At 37.8% G+C, this 16354-nt stretch overlaps 1 protein-coding gene and 1 long non-coding RNA gene across 8 annotated transcripts in view; both read left to right on the forward strand.

Moving 5' to 3' along the window:
• Positions 1 to 16354, forward strand: part of CNOT4 (CCR4-NOT transcription complex subunit 4) — a 145752-nt gene that overhangs the window by 4240 nt on the left and 125158 nt on the right. The window lies entirely within an intron of this gene.
• Positions 7 to 928, forward strand: LOC145716394 (uncharacterized). Its single transcript, XR_014139027.1, has 2 exons — positions 7 to 256; positions 470 to 928. It is a non-coding gene; the product is annotated as an uncharacterized LOC145716394 (long non-coding RNA).

Consider the following 16354-nt stretch of genomic DNA (forward strand, 5'->3'; position numbering starts at 1 on the left):
CTGCAAATGCCCATTCTTATATATAAAATGTGTCAATATGTCAGTATCCCTGGTATCCTAAAGATAGTTCTAAATATTTTTTTCTTGGAAGTTGAGATTATACAAATTATAAAGATGGCATAATTTACTCAATCATGTAGTGATGCAAGGAAAGAAGATAAGTGGGACTTTTTAATCACATATTTAGTGGTTTTCTGAAAGAACTTTTTTCCAAATTGCTTTTAATCTTATTATGTGGTCTTTATTAGAAAAGAGTGTGTGGTAAATGTTAACTTTTTTTTTTTTTAAAGATTTTATTTATTTATCTGAGAGAGATAGAATGAGACAGAGAGAGCACATGAGAGGGGGGAGGGTCAGAGGGAGAAGCAGACTCCCCGCTGAGCAGGGAGCCCGATGCGGGACTCGATCCCGGGGCTCCAGGATCATGACCTGAGCCGAAGGCAGTCGCTCAACCAACTGAGCCACCCAGGCGCCCCAAATGTTAACTTTTTTAAACGTAATATAATTCAGTGGGTTTTGTCACATTTCTTTTTCATGGTATAATTCTTTTACTTTTTAATCAGAAATTAGTTTATGGAAGAGAAAATTTAAACACTGTTTTGGCCCTTGGATTAGCTTTCCCATAGCAGTTTTTTTTGTTTGTTTGTTTTTTCCATGAGAAGGGGAGAACATAGATGCTACCAAAAAAATGATGATTACTTTTACTTGCTAGAAAAAGTTAATTTTCAAGATAGTACAAGTACAAGGGAATTTGAGGATGAGTTTATTTTTCTCCTAAGAACTGTATTTGTGAGGAAGGTTTTGTTCTTACTAAACTCTGTTTATACAAGAGGGTTGTCCTGTTTTAAACTTTAATTGCTTTGGGTGATGAGGAGATGATACGTTGCTATGAGGATAAACCTTGCTATTTGTTTATATGTCTGTCAGATATCGTTTCAAAAACAAATATGTTTTTTTAGTTATGGCAACTAAAGTCTTACCTCTTGAGTGTTTAGAGACAGTATGGGGAGGGAAAATCAAAATAATCATATTGTTTTATTCCTAAAACCAGTCTGGAAAAAAAATAAGTCAAGGCAAAATAAGCAGTGTAATTAGAAGAATAAAATGCCAGCATTTAAAGGTAGCTGGTGTTGCATTCCTGCTTTTGGAAGAAGTTAATGAATGATGTTGTAGGGAAAATACTGATTGAAATTTGAAAAGTAGCTATAGACTGAAATATCAAAGGGGTGGAACGTTCCTTAGCAGCTACAAACAGATACATTGTCATTAAGCCAAATATCTGAAATTTCTTAACCATGTTTTTCAGTCTTTGGAATAAAGAGGAAGTGCTAATTTTTCTGATTATTTAAGAACCTTCTAATTCATTCCCTGTTGAGGGCAGTAGGTGTCTTCAGATTGTGAGTTTCCTGAAATAATACTGGCTGACTTGTGTTATTGAACATTGATTGTAGCAACTTTTTTTTCCTACCGTTTGTATGCTTATGACTTTTTCCTGATGTTTTTTATTTTTTGAGGTTTGGGTGGACCTTTTTGTGAATGCTGTGATTGAATGAAAATTTGAAATGTAAACAGTATTGCTTTTGGTAGTAAGATTAATTATTCTTTTGATAGAGAACCCCTCCCATTTTGATCCCATTTTTTTCCTTTAACTGGTTTTTATTCTTAGAATTAGGATGCTGCAACTTCCCTGTCAAATTAGATCTTTCCAGAAATTTTTTTCTTACTCTGAATTGGGACCTAGGTATTTGTTGAGTAAAGAAAATGTTATAATATATTTCGGTTTTGTCATTTAAAATGAAGTAAAGACATTATTAGTACTTTTTAAAAAATAAACGTATTAATGTGAAAAATTTTAAACAAGTATAAAAGTAGACACCCAACTTTGGGGCGCCTGGGTGGCTTAGTCGTTAAGCGTCTGCCTTCGGCTCAGGTCATGGTGCCAGGGTCCTGGGATTGAGCCCTGCATCGGGCTTCCTGCTCAGCGGGAAGCCTGCTTCTCCCTCTCCCGCTCCCCCTGCTTGTGTTTCCTCTCTCACTGTCTCTCGCTCTCTGTCAAATAAATAAATAAAATCTTAAAAAAAAAAAAAAAAAAGTAGACACCAACTTCTTTTTAGTTGTCACTCAGCTTCAAAGATTATTACCTCATAACCAGTCTGGTTTCACCTATATCCCTACTTTACCTCTCATCCCTCTACTCTTTGACCTAGATTATTTTGAAGCAAATCCTAGTCATCATTACTACATTTGTACTGGAACTCTTTTGACATAGTAAGATAAAATATCTTGATATTTTATCAAGATTATTTAATCAGCTTGTCAAATAGTCTTGGAGTACTTATAGATCCACTTTCTGTGCTATGACCCAGCCTCTTAAGAGTTTATTATCTTGCTGGGTAAACTTTCATAATAGTACAACTAGCACTATCCAAAGCAGTATCCAAATAATGTGCGGTATACATAGTCTGGGTCCGTTATGTCAGCGTAGGGATATCTTCAGACTGAAGTTCTAGGAGTGAGGCTTCTTAGAGAAAGTGGGGCTTGAATAAAAAATATATACCATCTGCATAGGGAGAGCATCTGCAGAAGGAGAACATTCCATATGTGAGCAAACACTGGCTGTGACCAGCATGATGTGAGAGGGACGTAAGTAGTCTGACCTCAGTGGAACAAGGTCTTAATTTCTGGGAATGGTGTCAGATAAGTTAGTATACTAGGGTAGAGCTAGGTTTGAAAGGTATATTCAGTGTCAGGTTGAATTTGATCTGCTAAACTGTAAGGAGCCATTAGAGTTGGCCAGGAGGCAGGAGATAACATATTAAAGGTGCTTTTTTTTTTTTTTTGAAGAAAAATTGCCTTTCAGTAAGGTGCATCATATTTTGGGGTTGACAGTTAAGTTGAATGTGAAAAATTAATGACTAGGCCACTGAGGTAAGGGGCCATGGAGAGAAGTTAGTGTTGAAGTTCTAGAGGATTTGGCAGCTAATTTATTTCATTTTCTCTTCAGTCCCTTACATTCAGAAGTAACACCAAGGTTTTAAAGAATCGAGAACTGAAGAAATGTGGTCGATTTATCTCTGATAGTAAACTTCAATTTATTATCCAGGCCTAGCTTTTGGAAGGGAAGTGATGCATGATACTCGATATATAACAACCTTAAAAAAATTCTGTAGAAAATAGCTACATTATATAGCTTTATATTATATAAATTATATAAATAATTTTAGATATTCTTTCACTAGGGAATGAGAGGACAGTCTTAATTACATGATAGTAAGAGGGGTGCCTGGGTTGCTTGATAGGTTAAGTGTCCTGAACGAACCTGCGTTGGGCTCCACACTCAGCGCAGAGTCTGCTTGAGATTCTCTCCTCCCTCTGCATCCTTCCCCTATGCTTGAGTGCTCTCTCTCTCTCCTCTCTCTCAAAAAAAAAAAAAGAGTCAAGAAGGAGTATTAGGAAACTTATTTGAACAGCTTATAACCAGTATATATTATTAAATATCTGTAAAGTTTAATAATGACCTGATGAGAGCAGAAGAAATGGCAGAAAATTCTGATGAAGTAGGGCACTAACTATTGTCAGCACCAAGCTCCCTTAAGGATGGATAAGTTTAGGTCAGCAGGCTAGAGAAGAATGTAGGGACATTATTAAATGGAAATGTGTTCTTTGATTTAATTTGTTATACTCTGCTTTGCAAAGGTATTAATAAAAATAGATCTGGCTAAGCAGCCATATTTTTATTTGGAATTTTCCTTTTTTTTTTTTTTTTAAAGATTTTATTTATTTATTTGTCAGAGAGAGAGCGCACATGAGCAGGGGGAGGGGCAGAGGGAGGAGAAGCAGGCTCCCCACTGAGCAAAGAGCCGGATGCGGGACTCGATCCCAGGACTCTGGGATCATGACCTGAGCTGAAGGCAGACACTTAACCGACTGAGCCACGCAGGTGTCCCTATTTGGAATTTTTCTTAAGTTACAAGACCCCTAAAGTTCTTTTCTTGTTTTGTTGACTCTTCATTAAACCAACTTTTTCATCCGTTTTGTATTTCTGGAAAATTTTGCATTTGTTTTGTGAAGGAAAATTTTACATTTTGTCTTAAAGCAGGAGAGGGGGAAGTAGATATGCTTCTGGCTTTGTAAATAATCAATGAATAATACTGTACTGCCATTTATTCACTTACTGCTTCCTTCAATATCACATGTATTCCTTCTCTACAGTATATAGCATGTGGATCTTAAGGATTCTCACAGAGTCTGAAAACAGCTCAAGCTGAGGGTGCTTGCAACAACTTCAAAATTAATCTTTATTCACCAATCATTTTTGGTCCTGGTATTATAAAAGGTATGACCTACCATAATGCCATGGACCCTTCAGGTACTTAGGAAATATTGATAAGGATACGGATGATGATGCAACATAGTACATTATTGGGACATGTCTGTTTTTCCTTAACATTCCCTCCATCCTACGACCTCCTCACTCCTGGTAACATGACAGAGCTATTTTTGACATTTTTTACTTCTTTATATAGCTGGTCATGTGTGCTTTCTAATATGGTCAATAGAATGGAAAGCTGTTGCCTTCTTGGGGGTTTAACAGGGGCTTTAGTATGTTAATTTTGGATTTAAGATTGAGTTGAGATCCCTTCATGCAGGAAAATCTTGAGAAGGATTGTATATTTTTCTAATTGCCACCAGTGTATGTGGGAGGGAAGTAAGTATCAAGTACACAGTATAGGAGAACCTTAGTATTTGAGAATATCTCAAGTGGTAGCTGCCAATCCATTCTTTTCCCAAGAAATTTTAATTTAGTCCCTTGGAGTATGGAGCCATTTATAAAGGTCACAGTGGGTGGTAGTGGGGAGAAAATGGTTCCCTGCTCCAAAAAAATCTATCTCAATTTTAATAACTTAAATAAATCTCAAATTATTAATAGTTTGCTTTTTTTTTTTTTCATTCACGCAATTCTTGGGAAGGAGCTGACTTTGTGTGAGTGGCTTTGGGGTTGCCTTGGGCGGCCAGGCGGGTAGGTATATTGTAAACCCAGGAAAGGGGAGGGAGGCAGAAAATAAAGTGAGAAGACTTCAGATTCTAGCAATGGCAACTCTGCATTTTTGACTAAAGCATTGTCCAGCTCCTTTGCTGCCTTTGGTTACATACTTCAGGGTTTTTTTGTTTGTTTGTTTGTTTTTTAAGGTTTATTTACTTTAGAGAGATAGAATGGGTATGGTGGGAAGGGGAAGAGGGAGAGAGAATCCCAAACAGGCTCCACACCCAGCACAGAGCCTGACATGGGGCTCAGTATCGTGACCCTGAGATCAGGACCTGAGCTGAAACCAAGAGTTGGGATGCTTAACTGACTATGCCCCCCAGGCACTTCAGGGTCTTTTTTTCTAAGTTAGACTGTTAGTACGAGTTGGGAAGGCTACAAACTTTAGCCTTTTCCAAATCAAACTAGTGTCCTTGTCCAGCCTTGTGCATTTTAACCTCTATAGCTCAAAGCCTGACAGATTTGTCTTTTCTCTGCCAGAAGGAAAGGGGAAACAGGAAAGAGAAGAAAACGATAGGTATGATACTTCTCATCTGCTTATATGTTAGTGATGTATTATTCTAAGACTGTTCTATGGAAAATCCTCTGCCTTTTATTTTTATGTATTCAGTTATAAAATAGCTTTATGAATTTACCAAGTGAGTCCTTAGGAACCTTTTAAAAGGGCTTTTGAGGGGCACCTGGGTGGCTCAGTTGTTAAGCGTCTGCCTTTAGCTCAGGTCATGATCTCAGGGTCCTGGGATCGAGCCCCGCATCGGGCTCCCTGCTCTGCGTGAGGCCTGCTCCTCCCTCTCCCACTCCCCCTGCTTGTGTTCCCTCTCTCGCTGTGTCTCTCTCTGTCAAATAAATAAATAAAATCTTTAAAAGAAGGAAAAAAGGTCCTTAGGTAGCCATGGAATTAGTGATAGGTTGAAGAGTACCTATATAAGTTGATGCTTGGTGGTACTTTTTTGAGATTTCTTGCTGCTACTAAAATCTTCCCTGTCATACTGGACACAGTCCTAGATGTGAGTTTTGCTTCCAAAAAGTAAAGCTAGGAATCTCTTTTTAAGGTAGCTACCTTCCCTGCATTGTATTCAAGTCTGTTTTGATCCTGATGAAAGCAAGTGTAACAGTAAAATACTTTAATACAGTTATGCTAACAAAAGAACATTTGTTAGTCATGTGTTACCATATATTCTTTTGTCATGCCTAGCAAATATTTTCAGCAGCTTTGGTGAACTCTGAATAATACATGATGTGTTTGTGTTTACAGATTGTTGTTTTTTTTTAATTTTATGTACTACTAAATTCTACAATTTTTAAAACTTGACATGATATTAAAGGATATATTTTCTTCAGTATTTGGAGAAAGGACTAACTTAAATGATTTTTCATAGTTGAACAGAGTTTTTTGTTTTTTTTTTAAAGATTATATTTATTTATTTGACAGAGAGAGAGACAGTGAGGGAGGGAACACAAGCAAGGGGAGTGGGAAAGGGAGAAGCAGGCTTCCCGCAGAGCAGGGGGCCTGATGCGGGGCTCGATCCTAGGACCCTGGGATCATGACCTGGGCAGACGCTTAACAACTGAGCCACCCAGGCGCCCCATAAACAGAATTTTTCATAGCTTCTTGTTTTCTGTGCAAGCTCTTTGAATTGTCCCCTATTTTTATTTATTGCTGTTACTGGGAGTATGCAGTGTAGTATGGAGCCAGACTGCCTAAATGTAAATCTTGACTCTACCATTTATTACTTGTCAGACCTAGGACAAGTTACTTTACCCTGTGTGGGCCTCAGCTTCCTCATTTGTAGCATGGAGATGTGAGGATTATCTGTGGAGTAAATGAGTTAATATGTAAAGTGCTTGGAATAGTATTTGGCACATAGTAAACCCTGTGTAAGTGTTTGCTATTATTATACATTATTATACATTTGAAAGAATCAGAAAGCGTTCATTTTTGAAGACTTATTTTTTTTATTCAATACAGTTTTTAATGTTTAGGTACTAGACATACGTTTTCAGTAATTATTTGACAAGCTGGAAACACAAGTAATGTGTTTGAGGGGACAGTCGAAAGACTGGCCTGCCTGGAATTCTTTTGAATCAGGGAGTATTAGAAAATGAAACTGGGTAAGTATGATTAAAAATGATTATGGAGTGTTTTGGACTGAGGCAGAGAAATTTAGATGTGGTTGTTAAGAGGGCAATCATTGCAATCATGGTAAGGTTCTTTTTTTTTTTAAGTCAGGAGAGTGATGTGTTTAAAATAGTATTTAAGGGAGGATGGTTTTGAGTGTCCTTGGTAGCATAGAATTATTTGATTTTATGTGGACAGAGGGTTTTTTTTGTTTTTGTTTTTGTTTTTTTTTTTTGTCTGTTCTGTTCACTGATCTACCTTAAATGGCCCAGACAGTGCCTCATAGATAGTAAGAGCTCAATAAATACTTATCGGATGAATGAATTTTTTTTTTTAAAGATTTTATTTATTTGAGAGGTAGAGCACAAGTAGGCAGAGTGGCAGGCAGAGGGAGAGGGAGAAGCAGACTCCCCGCTGAGCAGGGAGCCCTATGTGGGACTCGATCCCAGGACCCTGGGATCATGACCTGAGCCGAAGGCAGATGCTTAACAGCTGAGCCACCCAGGCGCCCCTCGGATGAATGAATCTTAAGGGAGACTGTGAGTTAACAGAGAAACACAAAGGACTCAAATTAAACTTTTGGAACCTCTGCCTTTAAGGGGTCGAAGTGAGAAAAGTGTTATTAAAGGAATAATTGGAGAGGTAGAAAGAAGATGGAAAAGTTTAAGTTTCAGAAAACAAAGAGATTTTCCAGTAGAGAGAAGTCACAAAGATGAGGAATAGGAAAATCCAATATGGTATCACTTCAGTTTTTTTTTTTTTTAAAGATTTTTATTTATTTATTTGACAGAGACACAGCGAGAGAGGGAACACAAGCAGGGGGAGCGGGAGAGGGAGAAGCAGGCCTCCTGTCGAGAAGGGAGCCCGACGTGGGGCTTGATCCCAGGACCCTGGGATCATGACCTGAGCTGAAGGCAGTCGCTTAACGACTGAGCCACCCAGGCGCCCCGGTATCACTTCAGTTTTAAGAGGAAAAGAAAGTGACGTAGTCCAATATGACATTCAAGGCAATGAGAATAGAGAAAGCTCTTTGGCTTGTGGTGTGATGATCAAGAACAATGTTAAAGCAATTTCAGTAGCCTGGGAACATAAATCAGATTGGGGGGGAAGGTTAAGGAAGGTGTGAAGTGCAGACTTTAGGTAAAGACCATTCAGTCTAGAAATGGCAGGAAGACAAATTATAATAGCAGCTTTCTTAGTTCTTGAATGTGTACTATGAGGGATTCTATTTATTAGGAGAAAACTTGAGGCAGTTGTCCTGAATGTTCTTGTTTCATAATAGAGAAGACTTACTACACACGCTGCTTCAGGACTCTGCCACTTGCTAACTCTGTAACTCTCACTTGTCACATGGAGGCAATGACAGCATGTATTTCAGAGATCTGTGGTAAGGATTAAGTTACTGAATCTTTTAAAACACTTAGAACAATGCTTGGTATCTGGTAAATGTTTGATAAATGTTAGCTATTATCATCATCCACTGTTGAGGTATAGAGAGTAGGATTGGAGGTTCACACAGAAAAAGGAAAAAAAGAAATTAATGAAAGCATTGCCAAGTAATGTCAAGAACTACATGGAAAGGCCTTAGAACCTTTGCTCTGGCTTTTCCCTCTGCCTGAAGAAACTTTTCCAAATATCCACATAGCTACCTCAGCTCCTTCAGATCTTTGCTCAAATGGTCTCCTTTTCAATAAAGTCTACCCTGACTATTTTTTTATAGTTAGAACCCGGGCCCCTTTCCTTTAATATTTGCATTGTTTTATTTTTTCTATAATATTTATTTTTGTATATATCATATAATCCATTTATTCTTTATATATACTATTAGTTGTTGATTTCCACCTACTAGGGTAAGGATATTTGTTCCCTGATGTATCCCAGGTTCTAGGAATAGTAGTTGGTACATAGTAGGTGCTCAATATATGCTTGCTGAATTAATAAATTACTCTGCCATTGAGGTGGGTTTTCTGAGATTGGTGAACACTACGTAGAAGTTGACCTTAAAGATTTCCTCTCCTTTCTGAAATAAGTCCACTTTGGTAGTGGTTTTCCTGGCAATCTCTTGAGAAATCCATTTAGCTGAGAAAAGGAAAATGTAAGATGAATTTCTTTTTTGCTACAATAATTATATTTTACATTTGATTAGGTAATAAAACCTTACTGTTGAGTGCTTATTAGATACTAGGTACTGTTCTAAACTCTTTATTAGTTTTTAAAAATTCTACAACCTTACAAGTACATTATAGTTTCCTTGCAAGCCATCTTTAGGGATGGAGGGGAAGCCCTTTGCCCTGAGACTAAGCCTGCTTCCCAAGACTGTTTGTTGTCTTCTTTTGACAGGGAGCTTCTTATATGTCATTCTTCCCTCCAGCATTCACAGCCTTGACACTATTACTTGCCTGAAGTACATCTGGACTAATCTCATTATATCCTTTATCCCTTTTTATGGCAGTCACCACTAGTCTCATACTTTAATCCCCACAGGGTTCTGAACATTTCTGGTTCTTTCACTCCTCTCGATCATCAGCAAAATTTCTTCTATCCTTGTTTTTTTCCCGAACATTTTCCTCTACTTTCTACTTTCCTGAAAACACTGCTTCCCCTGCAGTCCTCTTACCTGTTGGCTATTAAGTTTTTCATTTTTTTCTTGTATGCCATCATCAAAGGTCAGTGGGGAGTCCCATGCACTATGATTGAAAACTGTATTTCCCATTCTGACCTCCTCCATATAGGAGTTGAAGAGGGAGCCTGGTTCCACTGAGTCTGAAAAATGAGGCAGTTACTTTCCATTCACCTCCCCTCCCTGAAACTTGTCTGTTAACAGGTTATGTTGTCCATAAACCCTTGTTTGCTGTCATCTACTGCACTCTGGGTTACATCTTCTCTTTTCTTGACTGTTATAGCTCGTAGCTCACTGTTACTCTTGCTGATACTCTGCCACTTTTAATTCTTCATAATTTCAGCATATGCCATCTCTGATCCTACTACTGTGGCCTTCTCTAAATTATTCTCTAAAGATTTTGCTCACTGTCTCATCTTAGTCACTCACTCCGTGGTTGTATCTTACACCTTCTTATTACCAATGACTTGAACCCTTCCATGATTTTCAATTCATGCAGCCCCTCTGCCATCTATCTTTTCAGCTCATTCTACCTAATACCCTAACGTAACAACCTTTTACTGTCATTAGGACTTCCAGTCCACAGACTGTCCTTTGCCCCCTTGACTTTCTTCTTACCTATTATACATTCATTTCCTAGTGATCAATCATTATATTCATTCCCTTTCTTATGCCCTCTACTCTCTTGCTCCTTTTTTACTTCTTCATACTTTACTTGGTAAAACATCAACTCTAGTTAAGTCAGATTCTCTTGAGTACTTCACATCTGCACCTCTGTGGCTAAAAGTGACTGAAGAATACAACTATGATGAGCACTCTCAACTTTAAATTCATAGTAAGAAACTTCAGGTGGCCCTTAATATTGTCTGGCAGTCATAGTCTATTTCTTTAACCCATTCATTTTTCCCTCTCCCAGATGACTTAGTTAAACCCTTGCCTTTCTTCTCAGACTTCCAGCCTTCCTCCTCATATTCACTTTCAGTTGATGGACCTGCTTCCTCTTCCATTGAGAAAATAGAAGCCATCAGAACATTTACAGACTCCACCACCACATCTACGTACCTGATGGTCTGACTCACAGACCTCTGCCTTCCTTCTGTCACTATAGATGAACTGTCTTTACTTCTGTCTAATCCAGTTCCTCTGATTAATGTATTCGATCCCATCCCCTTTCATTTACTCTGAACATTGCTCTAAGCAATTCTCCTCCCTCTCTTCACATCATTAATTTTTCCTTTTCTGGATCATTCCCATTAATGTGCAAACATGCTATCATTTTTATCCTCATAAAAATATCTTCTTTTGCTCTACTCTTTTTCCATTGCAACAGAATCCCCTAAAGCATTGTCTAAATGTACTTGTTCTGATTATTTTCTCATGTTTTCTCTGAAGCCTGTTCCAGTCAGGCTTTGGCCCCTACCACTCACTGTACTAAGATTGTTTTTGTTCAGATCTCCTAACAATGACAGTGGTAAATCTAGGAGTCCTTTCTTTGTATTATGTGATCAGTCTACATTTGACAAGTTATTTTCTCTTTCTCTTTGATATACTTGTTTCATTTACCTTTTAAGATACCATATCCCCTTGGTTTTCCTTAAAACTTACTGGCTGCTCCTCCTTAGTCTTTCTTGGTAGATTCTCTTTGCCTACCTCTAAACGGTGGATTATCCCAGGGCTCAGTACTTGATTATCTTGTCTATTTACCCTCACTCCCTTGGTGATGTCTACTAGTTTCCTGGCTTTGAATATCTTCTTTTTTGGGGTGGGGTTGGGGGGGCGCTTTGAATATTTCTAAATGTTGATGGGTCTCAAATTCATTTCTCCAGCCCAGACTACTCTCTTCAACTCCAGATTTGTATATCTAGCTGCCTGCTTAATGTCTTCACTGGAATGACTGTTAAATATCTCAAACTCAGTATGTCCAAAATAGAATTCATGCTCTTTCCTCCCATATCTGCCCTCCCCTACCTGCTTCACCCACATAACCTTCCTCATCTCAGGTTGGCAGCTTTTAGTTGCTCAGGCCAGAAACCTTGGCATTATTCTTGACTCCTGCTCTCACACATTTATTCCATCAGGAAATTCTTGGCTCTGCCTTTGAAACATGTACAGAATTCACCCAGTTTTCACCATCTCCACGGCCACCGTCATCTCTTGCTGGGTAGTTGCAGCAGGCTTCTAAGGGATTGCTCTACTTCTACCCTTTTCTCTGTAGTTTGTTAATAATATAGCTGTTAGAATGATCCTTTGAAAACATCAGTTAGATGGCAAGAGATCTTGCACCACATTTAAGAAATTTCATTTGAGTTGATAAGATTAGATATTGTTCTAGTCTGTTTTATTTTACTAAATATCATTGGTGCAGATGGCATATTTAGTGTAGACTTTGATTATACCTATTTTTATGGGTGGGCAAAGAGTTGTCAGGGATGGTTCATGGTCTTCCTCTTTTCACTAACCATCCTGTTTTTTTTTAAGATTTTATTTATTTATTTGAGAGAGAGTGCCCCTGCATGAGTGGGGGGAGGGGCAGAGGGAGAGGGAGAGAGACAAGCAGGCTCTATGCTCCGTGCCAGGCTTGATCCCAGGACCCCAAGATCATGACCTGAGCCGAAGCAGATGCTTAACTGACTGAGCCACCCGGGTGCCCCACTAACCATCGTCTTTTCAACCCTACACACAGAAAGACTCGACACCTATATCCCTGAAGAAATTGGAAAGAGAAGGTCTGAGTTGGTTACTATTTCAGAAAGTTGCTTTGAATGTAAGAGCGGACCACCCTTTCTTGATAGAGTTCTGCTGTTACTTCATTACTGCCTTTAGCAGTAACGTCCTATAGCAAAGTTTGCTTTCCCTCATCCCCTGCCAAATTTCATGTCCTCTCTACCCCTGCCCTTTTTGTTTTTTCCTACTCCTAGATGGAAGTGTTGTATTTCTTAACTTTTGGCTCTATTTGAATTAGTATTTTATACTCTAAACTCCTTTTACATATCCTGAAACCCATTCTTAGGGCTGGGATAGGAGTTGTTTTTACTTTTGTGAATAGAGTTTCCAATAGAATGATACTGAACATGATAGTAAAAGGGGAATTGATAACAAAGAGGTGAAAAAGAAATGATGTGTATAATTGTGGGGAAAATCAAAGTACTTGTCATAATGCTGATAATTTCTGGAGGAGTTATACTTTACTGCATATAAAGAAGCTTGGAGATTGTGGGCAAGAAAGAATTTAACAGTTCATTTTTTAAGTTTCTTTGAGTTCTTTTCTCTGAAGGCACATGTTCTGTAATCAGTTTTCTTTTGATTCCCTTTCAGAAAGTTTTCTTGTATTGGGATCAACAATCATATAAAAATTACGATATTGTGTATATGTTGCTGTTGATTTCAGATCCTTTCAGATTATTGTACTTGATCTCTTGGTCTGAAGGTAGATATATGCCTGTTTTCTCAAGCCATTTCTTAGACCTGTGTTATCCAATATGGAACATATGAGCTTCCTGTGGCTGTCGAGCACTTAAAATGTGACTAGTCTGGGGCACCTGGGTGTCTCAGTCAACTGGTTAAGCATGTGACTCTTGATTTTGTCTCAGGTCATGATCTCGGGCTCATGAGATTGAGCCCCAGGTGGGGCTCTATGCACAGCATGGAGTTTGCTTGAGATTCTCTCTCCCTTTCCCCCTCCTCTTGCTTGTGCTCTCTCTAAATAAATAAATTAATTAAATACATAAATAAAATATTAAAAAAATATGGCTAGTCTGAATTAAGATGTGTGCTACGTGTAAAATACTGGAGTTTGAATGCTTAGTACAGAAGATGCATTTTGAATGCATTGGGTTAAATAAAATTACTTTTTGTTACTTTTTCTTAATGTGCCTAGTAGAAAATTTAAAATTATAGTAGTGGTTTTCATTTCTCTTGGACACTGCTTATTTTTTTTTTTTTTTTGGTGATTTTATTTTTAAGTAATCTCTGTACCCAGTGTGGGGCTCAAATTCACAACCCTGAGAACAAGAGTTGCACGCTCTTCTGATTGAGCCAGCTGGGCGCCCCTAAACTTACCTTTTTCTTTGCCCTAATACTTTCAGTTGTTTTTAACTCAGTTAATGATCTGTTATGTATTCAACTAAAAATGAATTTGGTATTATGTATTTTAAAAGCATTTTTTTCTGAAGTTAAATACTTTTATATTATTGATTTTTTTTGTTTGTTTTTGTTTTGTTTGTTTGTTTTTAAGCAAGCAGGGGTTTAATAGTGGTCAGCGTGAAAGTACATTCTGAAGGTGGGAGAAGAGGGCAGGCCCAGAAGTGGCAACTGCCTATATTGTTATACCTTTTTTTTTTTTTAAAGATTTTATTTATTTCTTTATTTGACAGAGAGAGAGGGAGTGAGAGAGAAAACACAAGCAGGGGGAGTGGGAGAGGGAGAAGCAGGCTCCACGCTCAATCCCAGGACCCCAGGATCATCACCTGAGTCAAGGGCAGTTGCTTAACCAGCTGAGCCACCCAGTTGTCCCTATTTTTTTTTTTTCCAAGTGCCCCTATTGTTATCCTTCTTAGCATTAATGTTCTCAAGCCCTGAGTTTTCTTTTAAGTATTTGACTTTTGCCATACCCTGCTCATGGCACTACATAAGCATAAATTATTCTTTATCTCCATTGCCTGGAAGAATTTTGAAGGAGGAACTTAAAAGTATCAGAGTTGATCTTTTATTTACTTTACTTCTTAATATTAGACTATTTAATAGTACATTTTACAATCCTTCCATTATTAATGTATAACTTTAAAGGCAATTTGTATCTGGTTAAAAAAAAAAAAGGATTGAAAATTTTACGTATGAGGAAAGAGATTTTGTCTGCTTAAACACAAAACCCAGCAAATGAATAAACAATCCAAACCCCTGCTGACTCAGTCTGCTGTCTAGGTTTTATAAACTTTGATAAACTTGAGCCTTAGCACCCATTACTGCTGTTTCCCACCTCCCCATGTTACAGTACTTTATATAATAAAGATTTAAGTTCATGGTTTTGTTTATATTTTCTTTTTACATCTGTTGAAAAAGATTTATCTTGGGGTCAGTGAATGTTTTTTACAGAGGTTAAGCTTTGAACTGTGTTTAAGTCCAAGAGGCATATAGCTCAGATCTGGGTACTGAACAACTGATAATTGGGTAGCTCTGGATTATTTAAAGGGAGATGTTGACTTCTGAGCTCCAAAATATATTTCATTGTAATCCACACTATGTTGTTACCATAGACATATTAACAAAAATGGCTCTGTTAAACATTTGAATATTTACAGAAAAACTATTATTTTTATTCTCATCCAAAGAGTCCACGGTACATCCTTAGGTATTGAAAATTATATAAAAGCACACTCACAAGAAGAGTGCAAGAAGTAAAGTTTGGTCCAACACGCTTGAATCTTTTTTTTAAAGCTTATTTATTTTTAGTAATCTCTGTGCCCATCGTGGGGCTTGAACTTACGACCCCTAGATCAAGAGTCTCATGCTCTTCCGACTGAGCCAGCCAGGCACCCCCCTTGAATCTTTTTTAAAAATGACTGAAATTGATTTAAAAAAATAGGTTTTATAAACAAGGACAGTTGAGAAAAAGAAGATCTATGGCAAGAAGAGAACAGAGATAATATAGATAATAGGAATTGTAAAAAGGAAGAATGAAAGTGAGCTCATTAAAGTTCACATTCTTAGATGCTCACTGGAAGGATAACTTTGATAGGCTGAAAAAAAGATTTTGCTACTTGTCAATTTTCTGGACCTTAGAATACCGTTTCCCTTTTTGTTTCCTCTAAGCTTTGAGCATAGGCCCAATTTCTGTTGGCTGTGCAGTCTTAGATTTAGATTGATCCATAAGAATAATTTGAAGGGGCGCCTGGGTGGCTCAGGAGGTTAAGCGTCTGCCTTCTGCTCAGGTCATGATCTCGGGTCCTGGGATCGAGCCCCCCGTCGGGCTCCCTGCTAAGTGGGGAGTCTGCTTCTCCCTCTGCCCCTCCTCCTGCTCGCGTGTATAGGCGCTTTCTCTCTCTCTCCCTCCTTCAAATAAATAAAATCTTAAAAAAAGATTTCTGAATCCATCTATGGTGTGCATATCAACTGTTTGTTCTTTTTAATTGCTGAGTAGTATTTCACAGTGTGGATATACTACGGTTTGTTTAACCGTGCATCTGTTGAGGGATATATTTGTTTTCAGTTTTTTGGCAATTGCTAATAGAGCTGTTAACATTTGTGTACAGATTTTTACATGAACTTAAGTTTTCATTTCTCTGGGATAAGTGCCCAAGAGCACAAATGTTGGGTCATTAAGTAAGTTCATATTAGTTTTAAAAGAAACTGCAAGACTATTTTCTAGAATTGCTTTATGATTTTGCATTCCCACAAGCGTTATATGACTGATTCAGTTTTTTTCCAGATTCTAATGAGATTGTGTATTATCCCTTTTTTTGTTCTGTAGTTCATTCTGATAGATGTGTAGTGATATCTCATAGTTTTCATTTGCATTCCCTAATGGCTAAAGATGTAGAATGTTTTTTCATTTGCTTATTGACCATTCGTATAT

The sequence above is a fragment of the Leptonychotes weddellii genome, chromosome 12, assembly GCF_054177405.1.
Source record: "Leptonychotes weddellii isolate Sample4059 chromosome 12, ASM5417740v2, whole genome shotgun sequence".
NCBI classification, from domain to species: Eukaryota; Metazoa; Chordata; class Mammalia; order Carnivora; family Phocidae; genus Leptonychotes; species Leptonychotes weddellii.